Source organism: Triturus cristatus, chromosome 7 (genome assembly GCF_964204655.1).
Source record: "Triturus cristatus chromosome 7, aTriCri1.1, whole genome shotgun sequence".
In the NCBI taxonomy this organism is placed as follows: Eukaryota; Metazoa; Chordata; class Amphibia; order Caudata; family Salamandridae; genus Triturus; species Triturus cristatus.
In genome coordinates, this window is record NC_140590.1 from 681,327,115 (window position 1) to 681,336,790 (window position 9,676).

The 9,676-nt window shown below is 42.2% G+C and overlaps 1 pseudogene; it reads left to right on the plus strand.

Moving 5' to 3' along the window:
- The first annotated feature begins 7,398 nt into the window (after positions 1 to 7,398).
- LOC146810335 (18S ribosomal RNA) lies at positions 7,399 to 9,383 on the plus strand (annotated as a pseudogene).
- The last annotated feature ends 293 nt before the right edge of the window (positions 9,384 to 9,676 follow it).

Genomic DNA, 9,676 nt, shown 5'->3' on the forward strand with positions numbered 1-9,676 from the left:
TCTTGATGGGCCTCTTCTCAAAAAGGCTCAGCTCAAAATTAATATGAAAAGGTCGGCGAGTGAGTAAGTGAAGGGATGGGTGGATGGCTGGATGAATTAGTGAAAGGGTGAATGGGTGAAGGAAAGATTGAATAGATGGAGAATGAGAGAGGATGGATGGATGGATTGATGAGTGAGTGGAAGGATGGATGAGAGAAAAGGTAAATAGCTGGATGTATGGGTGAAAGGGTAGCTGGATGGGTAAAAGGGTGGATGGATGAGTGAAAGGATGGATGAGTGAAAAGGTGGATGATGAGTGAGTGGGTGGATGGATGAGTGAAATGATGGATGGATTGATTAATTGATAAGTGCAAGGGTGAATGGATGGACGGATGATTGAAAGGGTGGATGTAAGGATGGATGAGTGAGTGAAAGGGAGGGTAGGTGGACAAAAGGATGAATAGATGAGTGAAGGAGTGAAAGGATAAATGGATGAGAGAAAGGATGGATGAGTGATAGGGTCAATGGATGAAGTCATGAGTAGATGGGTGCGTGGATGGATGGATGGAAGGAAGGATGGCTAAGTGAAAGGGTCGATGGAGAGAGAAAGGGAGGATGGATGGATGACTGAAAGGGTGGATGGGTGGAAGGATGAGTAAGTGAAAGGATGGTTGGATGGGTGAAAGGGTAAATGGCTGGATGGATAGGGTGAAAGGGTGGATGGATGGATAATGGATGGATGAATGAAAGGATGGATGAAGGTATGGATGAGTGAAATGATAGATGGAAGGATACATGATGGATAGGTTTGCAAATGGTTGAATATGTTTGGATATGGCTGGGCTTACTTATATACTATTGCGCGACCTCCTCTGATGTGTCTGTAAAACTTATCTATTGTCCTGAAGTTTTGTCCTGAATTTGGACCTCCTGTCCTGAATTTGTGTCCTGAATTTTGAACCTTTGTCCTGAATTTTTACACTCACCTTCCTGAATTTGCACCAATGCCAGTTGGTCACCCTAAATGAGGCTTGTGGTATTATTAATGAGGCGAGTTCAACCCCGACAGTATACACCATCGTATCACACTTTCATTTTATGAACAACCAAGTGTGGCTTTACTTGTATATTACCATGGGGCTTGCCTACGCAATGAGTCAGTGATATTTTGTAGCATATCTCCGCAGTTTTTGAAGTAAATAAAGCGCAATGTAAATAAATGCATTATTTCAACTGTGTAAACTAGCACCATGGTCTAATTAATATTCTATGTATATATTTTGGTTTATATGAACATGAAGGAATGTCATTTTATTATTTTTGGTGTTCTAGTATAATCATTTTATGAGCTATAGTGCAGACTATAACAAGAATTTCCTCAAGCATGTCAGCATTTTTCCATAGATGCCCCATATGACAAGTATTACCTCTACTATGCCAGTCCCAGTACTTTACCATGGGTGCCCATTATGCCAAGAATTACCTCCAGTATACCTGTGCCAGTAGTTTGCCATGGGTGCTTCTGCAGTACAAAAATTACATTTAGTATACTAGAGTCAGTGGCAGACTCACAAGCATAACATCTCATTCTCACCCACGCTCACTTACATTCACTCATTCTCATTATAACCCAATTTCTGAGGAAGTGTGGGCACAAGGTAGGTCCTTCCAGAGTGATAGGTAGGCTTCTATTGGCCACAATATGAAAAAAGTGAAATTTATGGCCCATGCTGCGTCACAATATCTGAGTCATAATCAATTAATCTTCAGAATCTGTTAATCAATGCCAGATCATGAATTTTGATAATCTGAGTGGCACTTTGTGGTAGTAATGCTGTGATCTTTCTGAGGATAGGATATCTTAAGTAAAACCTAGCTGTGTGCCTTTTCTGAGATCTTAAATAGTCCTAAATGTTTTTAATATGTAGGGGTAAGTTGATTTTATATGGCCTTCTACTTGCCCACAGAACCATGGGTAAGGATGGAACATATTGAAGCACATGGGTCATGGAATGTCGATATTGATCCAGGACTCATAGACATCCATTTCTAAAAATGGGATATACTTTGGCGTTTCATTCATGCTTTGACAATTAATCTAATAAATGCTACTATTTGTTTTCCTGCAAATAAGTTGTGTCTTTTTAGTAAAATCAAGCAGCCTGAGAAAATATTACCATGGAAATGTGTTTTCATTTAATTGGCTATCATAGTGCTTTGGGCAAGTATATATTTTAATATTGAAGAACACTCTGCACAAGGCAATGTAATATTTATTTGTGCTTACAAGGTATACCACCTAAGGTCCACATTTTCATCTACTTAAGGAAAGTCAGCTATTTGTTTGACAAACAGGTTGGTGAAAACTCTTCTCTTAGACCAGACAACCCTGATAGAAAAATGCAGATCACCTCTACTAGCCTCAAGAACTGGCTTTCCTTGGCTGAAACGTGTTTGATGAAGTTCGTGGGTTTGATATTTTCATAAGAAATGTATGTCTTAATGTATCTGGACATTTCAGGTGGAATGCATTTAAGAAAAATGGAAGTTACAAACCTCTTTTGTTATGGTTTGGCCTACTGAGGCCGGTGCCTCAATCGCATATCTGAAAAGCTGTTATCTTTTTAAAGAAAGACAAGTCGTAAAGTGAGCCGAAATGAGGTTTATTTGTTGGACTGTCTATTTAATGGTGATAAGTAAAGAAGTTGTATGAAGTATTTTATTTCTGTTTCTCTTCCTCACATAGAAGAAGGTCACATCAATCACACAGAAATTGCCCAAATTGGCCAATTTTTTCTATTTTTGGGTCTTTTTAGCTAGAGGTGCGCAAAAAAGATGAATGTGTATCGGATTTCATTCTCGATTAATCCGATTTGCCCAGTATGTGATGAACTGATTGAAAACTGACAAGTACATAGATGGGACCATTGGGAAACTTTGCAGATTTCTTGAACCGGGCAGTGATTATCATAAGATGTGCTTGTGCTTTTTTAGGTCGAGCATTCGAGACCTCTTGTATATACCTTAGTATATACTTATTATATACTTATATGTGTATGTACTTTGTGGGCTCATGAGATCAGCCCTAGGATTTGTCTGCTTCGGCTTAGGGTCTTTTTTTCCTGTTCAACTGCCTCTATTTAACTGTCTTGATAGAAAACGATCAGCAGAGGTCAGGAAAATACCAGAATTGCTTTCTGCTGAGGGACTTATTTTTTATTTATTTTACTGGCAACTGCCTCTATTTAACTTTCTTGATAGAAAACGACCAGTGGAGGTCAGTAAAATACCAGCATCACTTTAGCATTCTCTAGATTCTAGCCCATAGAAATTGTCTCCCATGAGCACCCGTAAACAATAATATTTTTTTCCAAATCTTGTATTTTCAGTGATGTGACCACCGAAGGCCCTGATTTTATATTACAAACACAGCTTTGGACTATACCATTTCCCGCTTAAAGGCAATATTTCTCTCCATGTGTTCCCATACCTGGCATGTCAAGCAGTTTGGTGCTTACTTTCCTTCCATGTTAAAGAACAGTAGATGTTTCAGCACCCAGCCTGATGTGCTGCATAGGTAAATACATATAAGGTCCCAAAGGCGAGACCAATTGCATTGCAAATCCTTGTCCTACCATAATTTGAATATTACCACTCATGCCGTAAACCCCCAACTGTAATGTTAGAACAGTCTGCCTCTAAATTAAGGCATTGCATGTTTAGTGGTTTCTCCAGGGTATATTTAAAAAGGTTGTCAGTCACTGTAAGGAAAAAAGTCTAAGCCTGGTAGGCACATCATCTCCCAACTTATCATGATTGATGTGCTACCCTCTTTTGTTTGTCCTTGAGAAAGTGATCCTGCCAAGCGGTTTCAGGGAGACTGTCTTATTGTAAACAGTCTCACCTCCTCTCCTCATTTTGTGGCCTGCAATCTTTTTGCTGTGCCCTTGCGTGGTGCCTGATATGTATGGCTCTGCAACAAGGCTTTTACACCTTAACTCGGGTGAGTATTTTTGCTCATATGGGCGTGTGCTTGCAACTAGCTTCTTGTGAGTGGAGCGTATAAAAACAGCCATTTTAATGTCATACTCTACTATTTCTCAGACAGCGTTGGAAGATTAATGGAGACTATGCAATTCCATGTTAAGAGAGTGCACTTTCTTCTCTCCAGTTCATGGATTTCTTACTAGGTTAGATCATAAATATTGAAGTAAGCAAATAACATAGAACAATATTAATACTGAAATTGGATCCATTTTGATTTCAGATAATGCTTTGGTTATCACAGGCTTGGATTTAGCATATGTTCATAAATGTATTACTAAATGGTAACTTAATCATTCATTATTGAAAGATACTATTTTTTTTCCATTTGCTTAATTCACTACAGACACTTTTTTGATTTGCATAGCGACCCTATTCAATTGGTTTTGAATATATTTACTGAAGCTTTTCAGGGGGTTCTTCTCAATTATGTTTCTATGAAAGAAAAATAATTTCGACAAGGAACATGGAACACTGCTAACTAAGGCTAAAGTGTTAAAATATCAATTTTATTTTTGTAAACTAGACATTGTTTTACACAAATTTGTTAAGACAATATTACATTGCCTCTTTTTTCTTTTAGAGCATTGCAATATACTATGGTGATCCAGAATAAAGCTTATAATTTATTGGCAAGTCATCTTAAGGATAAAAAGAGCATACCAAGATATAATAATTGAAGAATAATGAGGTTATCCAATTATTTAAAGATATTTTAAATGAGTTTGAAAACTTTTATAAGACTTTATACACTTCAGAAATATTAAGTAGGAAGAGAACATTAATTTATTTCTAAAATCAATAAAAAAATCTGATAACAGCAATATAGATTTCTCTGTTTTATAACAGGAAATATCCTTTCAAGGAATTGGTAAAGCAGTTGGCTTGTTAAAGAAAGACTTTGCTTCTTGCCCTAACAGCCACTTCATTGAATTTAGTTCCCACTTTTCTAACATCTTATTATTGAAAATGTTACAACTGTTTATTTTATTCTTCTAGTAATTCATATAGGGTCACTTTTCAAGAGGCTACAGCTTGGTTTGTACACAAAGATGGTATAGTCTCTATGTCGAAATTACAGGCCAATTTCAGTTAATGTAGATTACGAACTCTTTGCCAAGGTATTAGCTTTAGGATTAGGCCCCTTTTTGTCACAATTAATAGGGATTTGTGGAATTATATTTAGGGTTGTGTGAAATTCTGTCTGAGATATTCACCATGCCTACATGGGTGGTGCAAAATGTGCCATACCAACAGCACTGGTGATGTTTTGTACTTGAGATAAATAAACACAGCTGCGGCCCATGCAGGTAAGCGTGGTGGGGCCGGGTGGGGGGAGGAGGGATTTCGACGGACGATGACAAATTAATTATTTATTTAATTTTACCTCGTCACTGTCCGTCGAAATCCCCCCACCCGACCCCACCCAGGCCACCGCTCTTAACCTACACGAGCCACAGCTGAATGAACACATCATTTCCAATCGTGACTCAGTATTCAAATTTCAAAGCTAGAATGTAAGCTACAAAGAAGGCTCATTTGAAGCTTCAAGCTCAGTTAGGGCTCCAGGAGTTCCCCTCTGTCACTCGATGTGTATGGATTAGAAGCATCTGTAATGGACCTCCTGGAGATTAGTAGGACAAGGCTGGGGGTGACATGGTATCCAACTGGTTTCTTTTCCCAGATGATGCAAGGGTCCTGGCATCCAAGTAACCAGGTAGGCAGTCTCTGCTCTCAGTAGGGTGAAATACTCTGCCAGGACCCCAGGCCAAACCTCAGGTGTGTCCCGCCTGGGGTCCATGTGCTGAATAGCCCTGTTGCAGAGTGACTAGGGATGGCTACCCTGCTTGACTGGCTTAAAAAGACCTGGTGGGGACCCAGGTCAGAATTTTGGTGAGTCCCCATTGGGGATCACTGAGGCCTGGGGTCCATGCACCAGCCTGCTGTCTCCCAAAGTGTCCGAGATGCCCTTTTGAAGGCCCAGGGCATTGCTTCCATGATTAGGAGGGTAAAGAAGCTCTGACTAGGCCACGGCTCAGAGCTCCGGTTGGCTCTAGGGAACAAGCCCCCATCCTGGCCTGCCATTTTGCTAAATGTCCTGGACTGGGTCCCACAGGTACTGAGATGTACCTCCTGCTAGGCTGAGTGAGAAAGCTCTGACTGGGCATCTGGTCGAAGCTCTGGCTGTCCCGGGGTAGACCACCTGGCCAGTGGCTCCATTCTATAGTAATGGTGCTATTTGCCATGGTGAAAAGGTACGCCCAGTCTCCAGGTCAAAGCTCACTGAGGCCCGCTCCACACAGCGATGCCTGAGTCCCAGCTTGAACTCTGAGAATCTGCTCCAAAGAGCCTAGAGAAAGGCAGGTGGCCTCACTATGGATTAGAAGGGGCAAGGTAATACGGACCTGTTTGTCGTCCGATTGTACTGTTGTGGTGCTGAAAAGGTCCAGACTGCCCTGGACCTCCTAATGAGGGCTCATTTCACTCTTCAGACCTGGCCAAAGTCCAAGGGAGTTGCATACATTTGCTTGAATGTCCCTGTTTGTCACTTAGTGTGCATGGATTTCAAGATAGACAAATGGCCTTTCTCCACATTAGTAGGGACAAGGTACTTCTCCAGGGTAGTAGGGACAATGTACTAGGGACACATTTGCTGTCCTGTTGTATTCCCTGGCAACTGGAGGGCCTGGGACAGCCTGCCCTGGGCACCCATGTAGCCCTGGTCCGTAGCTGCCTTTCATTCTCATGATATGAACCTACTCTGAGCTTCCCTGAGAGCAGGCAGGTATGTGAAGCTGACACCTCTGTGGAGGGTGACCTGCTCATGAACAGTCTAGCCAGCATTGCAGTCTGATTGATTGGTCATATGTGGTCTGTTTAGGAATGGACTGCTTGGCGAGCCACAGCTGTTGTTTCAAGCAAAGAACTTAAACCCTGCCTAGACTTGTAGAGGGTCTGCTTTTCATAGAGGTCATCCAGCAGAGGGAAGGCCTAGCAGCCTGGTAACTTGTGCCCTGCAATGGTCTGAACTGAGTAAATGGTTTTGGGTGGCACAAATCCCACCTGCCACCTGGTGGTCCAGGTTCTATGATGCTGCCCTTTACACCAAGTGCATTCACAAAACAGCTTAGAACAATAGTTCTTCCAGGTGTGCATGCTGCCCAGACCAGCAACCTCATGCCTTGCTCTGGGTGTGCCTTGGCCTACCTTTCTTTTCATTTTTGAAGAGCAGGCTGAGCCGACCGGTACAAGTTTGACTGCCTTTACAAACATTATCCTGAAGCCTAGCAGGGACTCCAGCAGCAAGCTCCCGAGGGATAAATAGTTTTGTCCTGCATGGACACACAGCTTCTTCTCCCGATCAGGAGATGTGGCTATCCGGTTGATCCTGCCGGCTGCATAATCTTGTCTCAAAGGTTAAGCCATGCACTCATAAGTACACACATCCACTGCAGTGAAACTTTGAGTGGCTCGTGAAATGGTTTCTTTAATAACTCCTTCTGTTACTGGGATAAACGTGGTAATACTATGGCTAATACATGTCGACGAGCGTTGATCTCCCAGGACATGTGCATTTATTAGACCAAAACCAATCCGGACTCAACCCAGAGTGGTTGTGGATCCGATGTCCTCGTGTCGGTAATGATACATTTGAATGCCTGACCCATTAACTTTCAATGGCACTTTCTATACCAATTATGGTGGCCACAGGTAACTGGGAATCACAGTATGATTCTGGAGAGGGAGCCTGAACAACAGCTGCCACATCCAAAGAAGGCAGAAGGCACACACATTTCCCACTTTGGGAGGCAGTGATGAAAAAAAGAGTACAGGATGCCCTGTAATTGAAATAAGTACAATTTAAATCCTTTAACAAGGATCCACTGGAGGGCAAGTCTGGTGCCAGTAGCTGTGTTCATTCCAGGTCCAATAGATATATTAAAGTTGTTGCAGTTAAAAAGTGAGCTACCTCCTGTCCCAGCCCCTGCTTCTCTGTAGCCCCTTGATGCTCTTGACTAAATGGCCTGGGGTCCAAAGCGTTGACTTTGAAACATCTGTAGAATTCAAAGGAGGCTGGTCGCCAGAATACCTTAGCTAGGAATAACAGAATAGAAATGCAGTTCTACTTTGCTGGTTTTTGGAATTGGAGCCATCATTAACAGTAGGAGTGGAAGTAACTCACGGAACGTGTTGTGTTGTAATTACTCAAGATTACAGAGAAATTCAACAAGATTGCACAGAATTATGCAAGAAGTGTACCTTAGCATTGCACATTATTTTCTAAATGCACAATGCACCCTTGTATCCATAATGGAATGCAAACAGTAGGAGAGCCAGCAGCTGCTCGTTCTCTGTTTTGTGCTTTTGCAAAGGCGTTTTTGGCCCAAATGACACTAAATTATGTGAGGGAGCCTAATTGCGTAATCATTATGTGAGGGGGCCTAATTGCATCATTAATCTGTAATTTTGCATCACAAGAGTAATGTGAAAATACTCCCATTACCCCACTGTTATTAAAATGTTGCCCAGGCCTAATTAAGGACAACCTGGGCATTCTTATTGTATCACTAAAGACAAGACAAACCTAAGCAAAAATCATAAACAAAGTCGAAGAGAAATCTGGCGGATATTATCCCCAGGCCACAGAGCATAGCTTCTTGCAAACCAATGTTTGTTGGTTCTGTGGGGGAGCGTGCTTGAAAAGCTGAAACTTAAAAGAGTTTATAGAAGGGCACCACAAGGAGTGAAACCTGTCGCTTAATTTAACTCAACACAGGAAACCTCACTGCGCCTGAAAACAGAAAGATTGACAGATTGATAGCTCTTTCTCAATTCTGTGAGTGGAGGTGTATGGCCATTCTTGGTTGGTGGAGTGATTTGTCTGTTTAATTCTAATAACAAATGAGACTCCTACATGCTAACTAGTTGTGTGCCCCCTCCTGCAGTGAGCATTCCGCTTCTTAAATGGACAAGTGTTGTTCAACTACACAAGTTTGTAATGCCCTTGGGTGTCCGGGGCTGGGCACACATTCTGCTGAACGGATCAGCATGTGCCTGCCCATCATCAACAGGTGTGGGTAATCCACTGAACAATTTCATGATAGCGATATACAATTATTTCGCATGAAAGACAAACTCCCATTTCGTGTGGGTAATATGTTTGCGTTGATGAAGTACCTGCACTTTTTACACACTGCCTGTTGCTACTACCGATTAGATGGTTTAGTGAGGTCCTCAGATCTGTCCAATGATCAGCAATAGTCCTGGCTGAGCATCGAGAAGACGGTCAAACTTCACTATCTAGAGGAAGTAACAGTTGTAACCAGGATTCCGTAAGTGAAAATCAGAAAGGATCTTTAACAGTGGAACGGCCTAAGCAATTGACCCTGCCAGACTTAACTTCCACCACCTCCCAGAAAAAACCCAGGCATATGGCCAGGACCTACCCTCAAGTGCTGGTTGGCAGTGTGGTCAGTGGCTGTTGAGTGCTTCAGCAAGTACTGGGCTTGGGGGTGGCCTCCTTCACCCGAAGGAGCCAACTGGCATGCGTGGGACCCAGGTAGAACCTAGCCCCTCTGGGAGTGGCACAATGCATCCAAAAGCCTTCCTGAAACCAAACCCATGTTCACCCAGGAGGAAACACAGTGCCTCC